The 14,951-nt window shown below is 42.8% G+C and overlaps 1 protein-coding gene across 1 annotated transcript in view; it reads right to left on the bottom strand.

Annotated features, from left to right (window-relative positions):
* The window catches only part of ncoa1 (nuclear receptor coactivator 1), a 44,242-nt gene extending 29,318 nt beyond the window's left edge, over positions 1-14,924 (bottom strand). The window contains 1 exon segment of the mRNA XM_031861514.1: positions 13,918-14,924. The gene's annotated coding sequence lies outside the window, so the exon portion shown is untranslated.
* Between the last annotated feature and the right edge of the window lie 27 nt (positions 14,925-14,951).

Raw genomic sequence — 14,951 nt, 5'->3', positions numbered from 1 at the left:
CACACACACACACACACACACACACACACACACACACACACACACACGAGTAGAAAAGTCTGCACACCGATTCATCTGCTCCGGATGTTTCCCGACGAGACATCGGCCTGACATCCGCAGACAGCTGGTTTGTTATCCACCCAGCAGATAGGGACAGACTGAACACAGCCAGATCTACACACCATTACGTGGCTTCACCTCTCATAATCATAACGCCTCGTCAACAAACACAACCCGACAACACACACATCAGAGTCTTTTCTAAAGTCTGTCCCTCTCACAGATTGAAATCGACCAAGCTAACCACCTGGAGTTGGACGACACCCAAGACACAATATGCTGTCTCAGATCTTTATGCGGAAGTGTTATAAATAGTAAGGTGTTTGGGAAGTAGTGAGCCTAAAACTGGAAGAATGAGACTCGGATTTCACTGAGAGAGTTTGTAAACAAGTGTTTTGATATAGTTTTGCTTTTGTTAAACGCACAAGTCTTGGTTCACAAAGAGGCATGCGGAGAAATACAGTTTCCTTCAAGCATTCAAGGTAACACAGGGTGAGTGATTGATATACTATTTGAATAAATCCAAAATAGCAGATAAAACACGATAAGGACGGCATGCAACGCTGAAATTTCATTGGCACGAGTGACAAAATCAGCAGGCTCTCCCTTCACAGGTATCAGATAAGGATGACGGAGATGGGACTCACTCCAGATGTGGAGTGTGCACCCTGCCAACATTTTTACTGTAGATAAACATCTGTAAAAACAATGGGTATCAAACATCACCTCCGCCTCCTCTTCACCTTGAGCACGGCTCAAGCAAACCTGTTTGAAGGCAACAGGTCTCTGTGATATTAACATGTTCAAAGGATTAAGAGGATCTTATCAGATTTGCTGCTAAATGACGCAAAGGCGCGTCCTCAGGTGTGATCGAGGAGAAGGTGGTGCATTTTGAACAGGCCATAGAACACCTGCCCCCATGCATGTGCTTAAAAAACAACTGACAAACCAGTTCCTTGTATTCAACCATACAATTATGTCAAAAGACGGAACAGCCCACGCTTCACACAGTCCTCGATACCTTTGACTCTCAGACTAGGCTCCGGCGGTCCTTCGCCGGGTTTCGGTCTCGGCTTCGGCAGCCCGGATGACACCGGCTTGTTTTGGAACAGCGCGGCGGTCTTTATGCCTCATCTATCAATGCTTGTAAATTAGTACAAGGACTACGTGGAAAAGGTCAGCCGGCTTACACAAGCACACGTTATAAGCCAGAAGAAGGTCAAAGAGACAGTCCAAATATCGGAGGCCTGCTCTTTAACTACCTAATAACTATCTAATAGCAGTCATTGCATCATATGTTTAAGCCCTCCCAACATATTTGCGGTCTCGCACCTTATTATGCAACAGTGAAACAACGGCAACATACACACCTTTAAGAAAACCTGATTGTTGCCCACTGCATTTTATAAACTTGCCGTCATCGACCGACAGCTAGTGTGTTAAAGAGAGCTGCAGAAGCACAGCGGTGAGGCTGAACTGATCTGTGTGGAAGAACTGTCTCGAGGAGAACCGTTGCATTTGGTTTGCCGATCGTCTTTGGCGTTGGTAAAGACTTCTAGTTGAACTGGGAGGGACAGAGTTGTCCTTAACTCAGTCAACCACAACGCAGACAGATGTCTGTGATGTCCTCAGGTCGACATCTATTGACGGTTTTGTCAATTCTGTGTGAAATCCAAAACTTGGTATCTTTTCTTAATGATCTTACACAGTGGCTGTGTCAACTGAAAATTGGTTGCAAAATACACGTTAATCTGCGTCCAGCTTCTTGAAATGCTGCTCCACCTAAGGCCACATTCTTTGAACGTGACAGCTTGAACCATGTTGTGGATAATCACGGCTAATCGCTGGTTGTATAGCACAACAACTACAGTCCAATGCCTCCCATGATGTAGCGGTTTCAGGAAGTTCGATTGAACCGGCCTTATCTTTTAACATTTGTTTGTTTAAACATGGCACTTGACACTGGATGTTAAGCAAACATTTTCAAAAAAACAAGAGCACACACACAAACACGCTCAGCGCTGTCCCTCTGAAAAACAAAAACACAGTCCTCCGTCTATGAGGGAAGCATTTTAAGGACATCAACTTCACTTGTTTTTTTTGCCTTAGCTGGTGGGGTTCCAGTCATCCAACAGGTTTAAAAAAAAGGTAAAACTCCTGTGGGAGTGGGAGGAGGAGGCAGTACCTTTGGTACACTCCTGCCTCATCAGTTACTAATAGGAAACGTTCACACACCGACATTCATTTTAGACTAGTGCAGGTTTTAATTATATTGGTTTAGAAGGTTAATGAAATTGTGTTGTTAAAATGTACTAATGGCTTGTAGCGATTAGTCGATTGACAGAAAATGAATCTGCAACTATTTCAATCATTAATTCATAATTTCAGTCATTTTTCAAGCGGAAACGTCAAACATTTTGCAGGTTTTAGCTTCTACAAAATGAGGATTTTATGCTTTTCTGTTTCATTTTCTTTGCAATAAAATATTGAACAAACACAACGAATGTTACATCGTCTTTATCTTAACTCCAGATGTTCTCGACCTCATAACTCCCTGCATGCCTGACAACAGAATGACGGAGAGCTGACACTGTTGACGTATAAGAAGTCTGTTTCACCTCCATCAAACGATCTAAACACAGTACGGCAGGCTAACAGACGGCCAATAGTGTAATTCACCATGCAGATAATAAAGACTGGATGCTCCCATATGGTTAAAATGTTAAAATGCTCCCATCATTAAAAAAAAAATGCAATGGCATCATGTCTTTAGGCTCTTAAAATCAAGATCAAAGGAGAAATTAAAGAATATGGTGGGAGGAAATGGAGGAATTACTCACCAACGGCCGGTTTAAGAGTAATCAGACCTTTGCACAATGGGCAAACACGGCATCTCTCCTCGTCCTTATTTGACAAAGTAAAGTGCTTTCCTGCGTGCAGTCAGTGACATGATTCCCTTTGTGTGGACACCAAATCAGTTTTTCCACAACACGTATTTACTCGTCAGGTGCAGCCAAAAAAAGTTATGGCGCTGGTGGGCTGGTGAAAAGCGCGCCTCAGTGACCTGTATTACAGCCGGATGGGACGGGGGGAAGGAGCACCAGAGGGTGGGACGGAGGAACAAGCAAAGCTGGATGGACATTTCTTTGCAACAACACAGTGCTACTACCCCCACAATATTTAAATACACTTCTGTTTACATGTCTATTTTAAAACACGTAACATGCTTCAGCTCTTATTAAGCAGGAAAACTTACTATACAGTTAATAAATATCCACAGCCAGAGGGATTATAGGAGGAGAGGTGACTGAAATTATTACTGTCTCACTGAGCTTTCTGTTGTTATTATTGCTTTGTCTGTCAAAGGACTTTGTAAACTCTGTTTTTAAAGGTGCTATATAAATAAAGTTGTTATTATTATTACTATCATCAGCAAATAAGTTAAACCTCAACCTTAAGGAAAAGAGTATCAGTCTACAGCGGGTGAGCGGTGGAAGGAGGAACTGTATCTTAGTTTGGTTGTGTTAGCAGGCTAACATTAGCTAATTGGTCGGGCTATCACAATACCGTCGTTGGGCCATATATTGTCCCAGAGATAAACAATGCTTTTGTCATTTTAACACCATCTATGCCACTAATATAATGATAATTTAATAGCATAATAATGCAAGTGTAGCCTCAGCAATTGGAATAGGAATGTCACCACTTTAAATTAAACAAAATAAAGCCACACAACCAAAATAATAATTAACTCTTGGGCTCTGTAAACAAAAATGCACAATGTCTGCACAATGCCCAAAACGTATTATGGAGGTGAAAACACTGCTGTATTCTGACATCATTTTGGCTCAAATGTTCTCATGTAAACAAGCAGGCATGTGAACAACAGGCAATATCAAGGAAAGCAATTATGATCAAGGTCATGTAAGAATCAAAGAAACCGGCCTACTAATTGGTGCTAAACTCCACGGACAGCTAAGACGTTTGGGGAAGTATGTGGTCATAAACCAAAGTATTGGACAAGTAACCCGGTGATTGCACTAGAGCAGGGGTGTCAAACTCATTTTCACTCTGGGCCACATCAGCATCATGGTTTCCCTCAAAGGGCCGGTTGTAAATGTAAGACTGTATAACTGTAACTACTCCCTAACATATTGTTAAATAACTCTCTCTGCATTTGATTATTGTTTATTCAAGTGTAAAAATATTGTACATGCAGTTATATAAATGTAAAATGATATTTAAGCACATTTCTGTTACTATAACATAAATCACTTTAATTTAGGGTTAAGAAACCCACATTACTCTATCAAAGATCAAACTTTTTAAGAAAATAACAAGACAAATAACAAGCACAAGTTATGACATTAACTTTGTTCAAAGCTATTTTTGTCACCTCTCTGCATCACTAATGTCCCCGCCGTCGTCGTCCCGTGCATGGCAGCTACATCCGAGAGCTCCTCACTGAGAGTCAGGTCTTATAAACATGGATAGATGCGCTGTGTCCATGTTGTCTGTGCTTTCATCAACAGCGAATGAAGAAGACGAGTACCTGCTCTCTCTTAGCTAGCTGTGTTGTCAGATTGCTGCTAGTTCATGAACTCGGTCTGCGATGGTGTTTCTTCACAAACTGACATTTGTAAAAGTCTGTATCTGATCGGGGCTCACCTGCTCACATACCTTTAGCATGCACTGGGCTGTAGCTTTTGTGAATATATTCTGCTGTGATTGCACTCTGCCTTTTAATTCTTGGACAATTTTATGTTTTTCTTGGAGGCTAAATTTAGCTCCGTGTTTGGTGTCAAAATGCCGACGTAAATTATATTCCTTCATCACCGACACCGACTCATAACTCATAACACAGACCAGTTTTTCTCCTTGAAGCACAAACATGTATTCGCTTTGTGCACCAGAGGAAAGGTTGTGGAATCACCAATGTTATTACAGTTCATATTATGGGAAACATGACTGGCTGACCTTAACCGGTCATACAATTACGTATCTTCAAATTAGCATATGCCCGACAAAATCCCGTATTGGTCGGGCTCTATTAAAAAGCATCTTTATTGTCCCTAAACTGACCACATGAGCTCAGGCAGACCTCTCCTCTATGCTTCAGTGTCAGCAATGCAAACTAGCTTCCTCACAATAACAATCATAACCAATAATCGTGACTGCAAAGCTCTTCCTGTAAAGCAGGTTTGCAGCATACCGACATCAGACTGAGTCACAAACAACATTTAAATAGCCCTCGCTATTGTTGCCAGCTACTCCCATTTTCCAGCAGCTCTTTGTACTTTTGTGGTTTTTCTAATCACGGTTAAGCTACAAAAAACTTCTGGGAAAACCCTTGCCATTTAGATACCTGCATATTAGTGCTGGGCGGTATACCAATTTTAATTTCCTGTATGATATTAATTTTTGACACACCGTCATACCGGTGCACAGCCGAAACAACTGCTGTAACTCTTCAACAGGCAGCAAAATATATTGTTCACCGCTAAGAGCGCTACAGTTGGAGCTAGTTATATTATGTGTATTGAGAGGGACCCCTAGTCATGGTTATAACTTTTTAACAACAATTATTAACCCACAACTAACGCTCTTTAACAGGGCAAAACACCACGACACAACAGTTTGTGACACAAACAATTTGTAACACTAATAATTGTACATTTATAAAATTTCACCGCCGAACTGCATGCTGGGTACAGCTCGCTAGCGAGCCAGCTAGCACAACAGTCTGCCAACAGCTTGGAGAGGCTCCGTCGCTACATTAACGTTACATTAACGAACAGAAAGGAGCGATGCAGGAAGAACAAAGACAGACCGGAGATGCACCGATAGAGTCTGTGCCCAAGAGAGGAGCTGGGTCTGCTGTTTGGAAGTGTTTTGGTTTTAAAAAATCTGACATTTTGTGAGTTTGGAGCCACTGTTGTTGCCGCTGGTGGTAGCAGAAAACGTGAGTTATTTTCATGTGTAATAGATGCAATCTGAAATTTACACCTTCAAAACTGCAAACCTATCTACGTCATGTTTTTTATGTTCGTTAAATTCTCTGTAGCGATAACTAACTGATATGCTCATTGTACATATTACAAACAAAAACACTAAAAACTCTAAAAAAATTATTTAAATGAATCATTTTCTTTTGCTTTTTTTGGTATTATGGTTAGACACATGCAACGCTGATTACAGTAATATGTGTGGTATTTGTTATAAATGTACATTGGTACATAGAGGGTGATAAGAAGCTGTACATGGAGGGACTTAGGACCCAGGGGAATGTAGGTGAAGGAAACAAGAAGAGAGGAAGACACTTCACACAAACAGCAGTTCACCGCTCGCTGCGGCCGGTTGGCGTTAATGCGTGAAAAAAAAAAAAATACCGTGATATACCGTGAAACCGCCAGAATCTTACAAAATACCGTGGATACACATTTTTGGTCATACCGCCCAGCACTACTGCATATACACCGGTGTTTATGAAAATGGAGCTTTGGCTGCGTACAATAACTGGCACGAGGATGCGGTGTCTGCAACACCATGAGTGGGTGGAGAGGTATCATGGACTGCAACAGCATCTACTAAAAACAGATGCAAACAGCCAGAATGCTGGTGTGAAAACACCTGCGGCATGCAAAATGGCCGCGCGCCTTCAGCCAGCATTTGAATACCCAGATCACAAACGGTAGTTATTTGTGCCGCTTTACACTACACACAAAACCACTTCCTTTCCTCTTAGTGCTTTGCTTCCATCCATCAATAGCCGCAGTCTAGACGTCACGATGCAATTACTCTTCCTGTAGCTTCCACGCACCCAACACTTGCAATGTAGATCCCAAGGCCGCTGAGCCCTGTTAACCATACGACTGCTCACCAAAACTTTGCTCAGCGCTCCATAAGAGTAGTTGACATTGTGGATTCACATTCGAAGTTTTCATAAGGTTTCTGAATGACGCTTTAAATGCCTTACGTCATATTTAATGACGTCCTCACCCTAAAACAAATGGGGGGAAATACGATGTCGTGTTATTGTGTTGATCTAATGTTACGGTGCCGTGTGAGATTGCTGCTCGACCACTCCGTTAATGCTGGTGCCGGCCTCGCTGTGGCCTACGGAAGAACGTTTTTCGACCGCAGTGAAGATGTTTTTGAACGACTAAACGCCGACAGATATGGAGCGAAGCAGAATATTTTGTTCGATAAAAACATTGTGAATTTTGGACGGAGACAGAGACGAGGAGGCGCCTCGCTCGCTGTGAGTGTGAGAGACAGTTTCTGTAAGTAACCAATAATACGTCAACGTTATAAACTAAACTTCAAACTATTCGGTACAGGCCTAGTTATGGATATGATTTGGACTGTGATATTGAAGATAAGATCATAATAATTAATATTGTCACACCAAGCATAGACAGACTGACTAAAAGGTAGCCTTTGTTTGAATAGAGGATACAATAACAATACATTTATGTATTTTTAAATGCTTAGATATTTTAAATAAAATGTTCACACTGTTTTATTAATTTTGTTTATTCACATAACTTTCACTGTATTGCTTGCAAAAAGCTTAACGGTTCTACTAACTTAAAGCTCTCTCAGACGCTGACCCACGCTGCCTGCTCCTCAATACTGTGAGCAGGACTCTAGTCAGACTCTTCTCACAGTCAACAGCCACTAGTTAATGCATAAAGTTGTATTTCCAATTTACCTGTTAACAGTATTTCCACCATGGGTAGATGAGCCAATTGTGATGCAAAAATCGACCAAGTTCAGGCAACTTCAAAAGAAACCCCTGAATAAACACGAGTCTACCAAGACTCTTTGAAGCGGCACAATGTGGAAAACATACAAAGAACATGTTATCAATGTGTAACGGTGAGCTGTATTTGCTCATATTAACTGTAGATAAGTAGTACCTGTATTTGAGTACCTTTCAGGCTAAATGAGGAAATAAGAATGCAGTATTATCAATCATGTTTGGATTTATTATGGTAGCACATGTACAGCACTCTTCACCGTAGCATGACTCGTGACTAAAAAAAATCCGACATCTAAATGTTGAATTTTAAATCAATTCCCACTGTAGTGAAAATAAGGACACCAAGGCAATAACTTAAAGACTGTAGCCGTTTCCAAGCATTGATTGATGGAGAAAAGACCATTTGTAATAAGACGGGTCACTCAATTTGGGAGATCATCAAAGTGGCTGGCACCAAAATACAGTACGACGAGATAAATCATTTTCTTCCTGTGGTATTGGATGTTTTTTGTCTTCGTTTAGGATCTCACCATCTAAAATGTATCCCTGGCTTCATCTCCTCCACCTGAATCTCAATCTCAACAAACATGCTGGCATTTGAACCCAATGTCGTACACAAAAGCCTTTGAGGGCAAGCCAAATTTAATTTTAAATTAAGAAAACTGGAGGCCTAGGGCCCTTCATCTACTTTAGGGATTCAGTAATAAAAAGCTATACCACCAAGAACAACAAAAAGTGAGTGGGATGCCAAGTTCAAGCATTCTCAAGAGCAGAAATAACAAATGTGCAAGACAACTTTTAAGTGCTGCTGTTTGCAATTTGCACTGCAACATCCGAGTCGAACTTTGGAAGCATCTCAACGCCCACCCGTTTAAAAAGCTGGGCACATAAACGCCTTTAAGCTCCACTTCACAAAAGGTGTTCACACCACTATATGTTCACTGTTCACTTCCCATCGAAGGTGAGATACCCACAACTGTTAAAACATCCGCCAATTCACTTGACAGCGTCCCCCGGGTACATCAGCAACAATGAAGCTATTAAAATAAAATCATTTCCCAGTGTTATAATTCAGGCAAACACCTACCAAATCCACACAGGAAAGACAAAACTATTGTTTCACTCTTCTTATTGTGACTCAACGTTGTTCAGAAAACGAGGGGCTTGACTGTTAACTCGATCACAACGCCACAACAACCATTTTCCTTGCTCTGTTTTGTCGCTTGCCCTATCAATGTCCTCCTGTATGTGGTCTTTCTGTTTCTCCTTCCCTCCATTTCCTCCCAACCCTCACACAGTCTGCTGCACAAGCCTTTTTTTTCCTCTCTTCCTTCTTCTCTTTTCTCCAGGCGATAATGTAGGCCATCGCTCTGACAGCGGGGAAGTGCAGCGAGGAGTCGGAGAAGCGCCGCTCTTCTCTTCCTTTCGCCGCATTCTGCTCGCTTACAGCGGCTGAAGACAGTGCGCATGTCTACGTGTGCGAGTGTGTTGCCGCCTCACATTGACTCAAGAGTGCCGGAGTCGAGGGACGAACCACAACATGCAGTTGTGCCGGTGCTGCACCAAGAGCAGATGTGTTTCAGCTTTGCAGAAACGAGAGCTCCTAGATCAGGGTGCCGCCATCAACAGCCAACAATATTTATCCTGAATAGTTTGATCGGCTGATGCATTGATAATCTATTGGATAATTGAGTCGTGGAAAATGAGACTCATAACAGTTGGCGCACGACTTGTGCGGGTTAACCTGCCGACATCACACATCCTGTGACGGGACTACTGCCGGTTCTGAAGCCGTGGAGCTGTGCAGCGATAGTTTTGGCGCCTGTATGATCTTTTTTTTTTTTCCCTGCATGCTGCAAGCGAAACACACCGATTGTCTATTAATAACGATACAATGGATACAAGCAGAATCGCTTGTTGACCAGTGCTGAGAAATGGCATCAAATGGACCCCGTGAACGGTGATCGGATTGGCCCGTACTGCTTCCATTGATCGGTGACTGGCCCCAAACATGCTCATCGGAGAACCCTGAATCAAAGATGGTCTGAAACACTGGAAAACCACCAAATTTTCACTCGCATATTTCTGAAACGCATGTCTATGAAAGCAGAAATGCAGCCAGCACTAAGTCTATTTCATGCAGAATCTGTTTTTTTCTGTCATTTGTTCAGCACATGGAGTGTGTACAGCCAGCGAGGGCAAAGTTTAGGGTCAGAACACAGTTGAAAACATGCCTGTTCAGAAAACAACAAAATAGAACAGTTAACATATGAGTCGTTCATATTTATTTAGCTATATAGCATCATAGCAATGACCGCTCCACCTTAAACATAAGTAAATGTAGGTGCATTGTGCTGATAATGCCTCTTAACTCTTCACTTGAAGTAAAAACTTTGAATGCAGAAAGAATGTTTTGAGTACTGTCAACATGTCCCTTTATTACATTTTAATGTTTTCATGCAAGACAGTAACCGTTTAGATATGTGGTCATTTCATCCGAGTGAGGCCTGTTTGGAAATTTGCTGTGATCGTTTTCGGGGATGCGAGAGCCGCTGTGGGGTTCCTGGAAACCGGGGCTGGCCGTCGCTTCGCATACTTCAGTGAACCCATGGTGTCAACAGTCTGTTGGCAATATATATATATATATTTATCTTTCAAAACACACCTGATAGACTCGCAGACAGAGGAAAAGAGAGGGTGTCACCGAAGGCCTCAGGTTCCATCGTCTGGGAATCATGAACGTCTGTACAAAAATCTATTTGAAGTGAATACCACTAACAGAAACACGTTCTGTGTTTGATAATGCTGATATACCATCACGCTTGGATGGGGACAAAAAGTAAACAGGACACGGTGCGGTCTTGACAAAGCACTCCGGGGTGCTTTTGCTTCAAGTTTGCGTGCAGAGCGGTTGTCGGCCTGCAGCTGTGATGATCCACTTACAGTGTGCAGAGCTTACAGGGCTCGACATTATAGGGTCTCTGTCTGAAATACTCACACAATCTGCTATTTTAGTGCACAACGGCAAACACACACAAAGGCACACACCGCTCTGAAATGAAACCAAACTCCTGATGATGTCCCGTCACTGCATCGACGCAGAATAGTTTGCGTGTCCGCATCGCGGTGCATCTTATAAACGAGACATTTCAACACCTCTATCGAACATCGACTTATCCATCCAAGAGATTTACTTTATTCACAACAGCAAGATACGCCAGCATGATGAAGAAAACATTTCCAAAATGCTTAAAGAACAATGAGGCAAGATGCTGATTCAGAGAGAGAGAGAGAGATTCAGGTTCTGTCTCACATCTTGGTGCTAAATAGGAAACTTTGTGCTGCTATCAAAGTTTGGTCTTACAACGACACTAAACACTAAGTTGCCAGAGACTGACAACTGTGAACACTGAGACATTCGTATTCTATCGTCCCAACAAAAAAAAGCCTAACTGATCCATCTGCCTCCTCAGACGGCGTTCGTCAGTATCTGCCGAGTGTTCTGACCCTCAGTAAAAACATCACTGTGAGATTTCCACTGGCTGGTTGCAGGTGTGTGTGTGTGTGTGTGTGTGTGTGTGTGTGTGTGGTGGGGGACAGCATGGAAACGTACTACAGCTCCAGCAGCAGAATGCTGTGACAGTGGCAGCCAAGCTGCAGCAGTGCCGAGTGCTAAAATGGCTGCTCATGCTCCATACAGACACAGAGCTTAGCTGGGAAGGAGGGCTCCCCACTCCCATCCTTAGGTAGCTTCAACAGCTTGTGTCTGAGGGCTCATAAAGAAATTGTCATCGCTCACATTCTAATACATGTGAACCACATAGGATTCTGTGCTAACCATCAAGCAGCAACAACCTCCGCCCTCATCTGCCTCCACATCCTCATCAGTATGCACAAACTGTCTCTTTTTACCAGGGAAAAGGAGGTAACTCCAGCGCTTTAGCATGTCACCGCGCTGTGACAAGGTCTGGTTAAGGGTCCTCATCTCTTCTTCATATCACAGGTGAATTTTGGGTGTAGAGAAAGTTCATCCATCATTGATAGGTATGTTTTTGTATGCATTGTCTGATCTGGGTCTGTTATTTGGAGCGGTAAAATAATTATTTTTCCCTTCATTATTACAGTGGTTTTGTTGTGTTGTTTGTTTGTTGTGGTTATTTCCACTGATCAAACTGTGGCATCTTGTGGTTGAACCAGTATACCGCCCAGCCCTACCTTACACAACTTCAAAAAGTAAAGATTTGCCTCGCTTTATAAATATAACTGACCTGACTTAATCTCCCATAAGCCCAAATAGCTTTGAGTTGTTTTTGTTGCTGATGCTTTGCATCACAATTCACAAGTCTGAACACAGCCAGTAGAAAAGCTTAACAGAACTGGGTTCTACTCAAACACCGTTTCCGCTCCATCGTAGACGAAACATATATACACTGTTTCGGCACGATTATCAGATTTTTGTTTACATTTTAGAGACAGAACTCTTAACGTGCAGCAGATCAGAATCAGAAACAGTTCATTGCCAAGCATGTTACACATACAAGGAACTTGGCGTGGCGATTGGTGCGTGACAATAACCATAGTGCAGTAGTAAAAGACATCATTTAAAAATAGAAAATTAACAATAAAAGATGATAAACACAAATAAAGAGTATGATATATGTCCACCATCACTTCTAGCACACAAAGGCCACATTCCTAAAGAACACTAATGCCCAAACCAAACTATTGCAGGACTATTAATGTTTGTTATTATCAACAGTTTCCTCTTCTACGACTTCTACGTAATACGCACTCCGACACTCACACAACACATTACATCCCTCCTCTGGAAAGGGCCAATGTGTAGCCTTTCGGGGGATCTATTTTTCAGAAAAGGAATGTAGTACTCACCGCTATGTTTTCATTATAAAGATCCTGAGACTAAAAAGCGTTGTGTTTTCTTAAACTTAGAATGAGCCCTTCGTAGGGAGCGGGTCCTCTTCACAGCGTCATGTAGCCCAAAACACCGGCTCCAGCTTCACCTGAAGGTCACCATAGTTCTCCGACGCGCTTGTGAAACTGCGGTAACGTGAGCAGCTCTTCATTTCACTGCTCCTATAGTAGTGTTATCGTGGTGAGGAAGTCAACCTCTGAGCGACACCAACAGTTTTGAACCTGGCAACTTACAGTATGTTGCCACAGTCTTGGGTCTCTTCCTCTTTTCTCCCCGTTAAAGGGATTTTTTTGGGGGGAGTTTGTCCTGTTCCGATGTGAGGGTTCCAGGACAAGAGGATGTTGTATGTGTACAGGTTGTAAAGCCCTCTGAGGCAAATTTGAAATTTGTGATTTTGGGCAATACAAAAATAAATTTAATTGAAAGGGAGGATGTATTCAGTCGGTTGCAATCTGCAACCACACCACTAGATGTCATTCAATCCTACACACTGTCCCTTTAAGATGCATTAATTATACAACACTGTTTATTACCAAAACAATGCATCTAAGTAAGACCCTTTCAAACATGCATTCACTTAGCAGAAGCTCTTTACAGTCAATATGTTTTTGTCATCTGAATTTAAGATTTTAGATGAAGGATGTAACGCCTTCGAATATAGCTGCAGGACTACGAAACACCACGACTGACAATAGAAACATTAGACAGTGAGGTCAACTCAGGTGAATTTCTTCCATTATTCTGAGGGCATCATGTTCTCCGACTGCGTGCTATTGATCTACTTTGAAGTATATTTTATAAAACACTGCACAGGAGTTGTGTTTGAGAGTTATATAAACATGAACAGAGGATTTTTTTACAAAGAGGTCAAGACGCCCTTTAAGTTTATTCGCGCGCGGGTCAATCGAAACGGAACGGCGACGACACCTTGAGGCCGATCGCCTTCGTCTTACATAAGCAACAAGCCTGGTGTGTTTCTATGCAGGTGGCGAAAGGAGCACGGTAGCTCGCCGAGATGGTGTCGATGTCTTTGTGGCGACGTTGTGTGGAAAAATCAACGAGTCAGGGATGTGTGCAGGCCCTGGAGCACAACCTGCACTGCAGTGAGGATGACATGGTGTCATGCGTTAATAAACGTCCACGGCTGTGACTCTCTTACCTGTTTTGTCGTCCGCTTGTAAATAAAGATCCAGGCCCACGAGGTCCTGCTGCAGATTCTCACGCTGGATGCTTAATTCCCATGCAGCTGGCTAACTTTAGCATTACCAGCTTAACTAACTGCTTGCTCGCGTCAGATGTCTGATTTTTTATTTTTTTTTTTAATCCAATGTTACTTTTGGATTCATTATTTTGCGGTGAGCCGTGGCAATCATGTTGCAACAAACTCCAAGTACTTGGCAACCGGCAAAAGTTGCGTGTTAGCTTGGCTCGCTATCAATTTGCCGTCAGCTTGTGTTGACAAACAAGCCTGCGTAGCTGAAATCAAACACACTACTTGGGGCTAGCTGACGCCAGGCTGCTAGCACGGTTAGCTTACCCAGCTCCGCTAAATCCAAACCGTGTTGCAAAAGGACCCGTTTGTCGCTGCGTCCGACTTGTATCCCATCGGTGGAGAAGAACCGCGAGCAACTCCACGAATCACTTGCCGGTGGTATTTGCGTTTCAATGACGGCGCACTCGCGTTTGCAACCCCAAGTTATCGCTTTGGTCTCTGCTCTCCGCCATTTCCAAATCTCTCAACACAAACAAACAGGGCTGCTCGTGCGCGCGGAACGTCGAGGCGCGTTCACGGTGCGGGCAGCGGGCAGAAGCTTCTGTTGTGTTGATAGCATGAAGCCCCGGTTGTTATTGTCCGCGAGACGTGTGTATTGATACAAGAAATATGCGCGTGTTTTGACGACGCCACGGAGAGTAACTTGACTCGTGCATGTGTTGAATGATGCACTGTTCAAACTACAGGCCTCCTGCAGCTGTGTACGTGCGCGCGCATGCGTGTGTTGGTGCACTGTGCAGAATCCATAGTATCTGGTACATAATGATACATACTGTCTGATGCAGTGTAGCTCCATAATTCATGAGGGTACAGTATGTTTATGACCATCATTAGGTGGTCAGGATCATCGGATTCACCACAACAGCATTGAAAACACACACACACACACACACACACACACACACACACACACACACACA

The sequence above is a fragment of the Anarrhichthys ocellatus genome, unplaced genomic scaffold (assembly GCF_004355925.1).
Source record: "Anarrhichthys ocellatus isolate YVR2014 unplaced genomic scaffold, GSC_Weel_1.0 scaffold25, whole genome shotgun sequence".
Lineage (NCBI taxonomy): Eukaryota > Metazoa > Chordata > Actinopteri > Perciformes > Anarhichadidae > Anarrhichthys > Anarrhichthys ocellatus.
This window is presented reverse-complemented; position numbering and strand designations above follow the sequence as displayed.